This window comes from Rhagoletis pomonella, unplaced genomic scaffold (assembly GCF_013731165.1).
Source record: "Rhagoletis pomonella isolate Grant_MI unplaced genomic scaffold, Rhpom_1.0 Rhpom_scaffold_01948, whole genome shotgun sequence".
Lineage (NCBI taxonomy): Eukaryota > Metazoa > Arthropoda > Insecta > Diptera > Tephritidae > Rhagoletis > Rhagoletis pomonella.
In genome coordinates this window covers 30,851-32,182 of record NW_023460502.1, presented here as the reverse complement: position 1 = coordinate 32,182, position 1,332 = coordinate 30,851, and positions in this window count along the sequence as shown.

The window sequence follows — 1,332 nt, the reverse complement described above, 5'->3', positions numbered from 1 at the left end:
GGCGAATTTTGTCTTCTAGCTGCGTTATGTGTCGTTTGGGCAGAAAAAATTTTTCCGCCCCGGCACGAAATCTAGCCCAGGTGGTTATTTGTTGCCTCTGGACGCGGAACCATTGGAGTGCTTTACCGCGTAAAATCTCGGGCAGGGTTGGGAGGAGTTGGTCTGGCAGGATTTGGTAACATTCTGCCAGTTCCTCAATCCGATCCAAGAAGTCGTGCAGGGCATCGCCGCCGGAATAGTGTACGTCCCAACGACGGACAGTACTCATTACTTTGGCGTTACTATATCTGTCTCGCTGAGGAGCTGCTAGTTTTGCTCCTCCGGAGTGTAGGAATGATTCGCCCAGTTTTATGGCTGGGGTGACTTCGGGTAAGGACTTCGCTTTACTGGCTTCTTCAGCGGTGATCTCCATTTCTAGTTCTTTTAGGAGATTTTCGGTTGATCTTCTACTTCGCTTGGTTTTGATGAAGTGGCATAGAGCACTCCGTAGCTCTGCGACTGTGTTCCCTTCAACTGGTAACTGGTGTTGTCTGCATTCCTCCACTAATCTCTCTTTTTTCAGTAGGTATATCCAGCCCAGAGAGTCGGCGTTCAGCGTTGCGGTGTCGTTTTCGCTCGTCCGTGTGTTATTGGTTGGTTGTGGTGTGTTCGATGAACCCGCTTCGACAGGGTTGGTGCTTGTTGGTGCTTTTGCACATGCGCCTGCAGAGCTGGGTCCCTGCTCGGGCGCCATTTATGAGGTGGGTTTTATCGAAGGCTGAGGTAGCTCAGCCGCTCCAGGGTTGAGTGGAGGTCCCACTAACCCCCACTGAATAAAATAAACACAGTAGTTAAATATAGCGAACACAACCACACACACACGCGGCCGTTCGGCCAGGCTGCCGGTACCCTGACGTCCACGAAGAGAGGGGAGAGAGAAAGCGACTAACTGGTCGGCGGTCGGCGTCGTGGCTCAGAGAGCGGAGACTGTCTAGTGGCTAGTGACGGTGGCGGTGATGTTGAGAGTGGTGACGGTGAGAGCGGTGATGGTTCGGTGATTAATGACAGTGAGAGCGGTAGCGAGCGTGATGATGGTAAATGCCCACAGCACGGGTACTGCAGCCAATGAGAGCGACGATGCTGATCGTGATGGCAGTAGGAGTCCCTTTAGTAGTGACGGCCCTGCGGTGATGTTGACGGTGGCCCAAATAGTGGTGAGGGCGGTAGCGACCTCCCGTAGTGAGAGCAGTATTGGCGGCCCTAGTTATAACAACGGGCCTCTGATGAGCAACGGCGGTGACAGCGGCCCTGGATGGCGATGATGTTGCTAGCGGCCCTGAAAGGTGGCGGCTC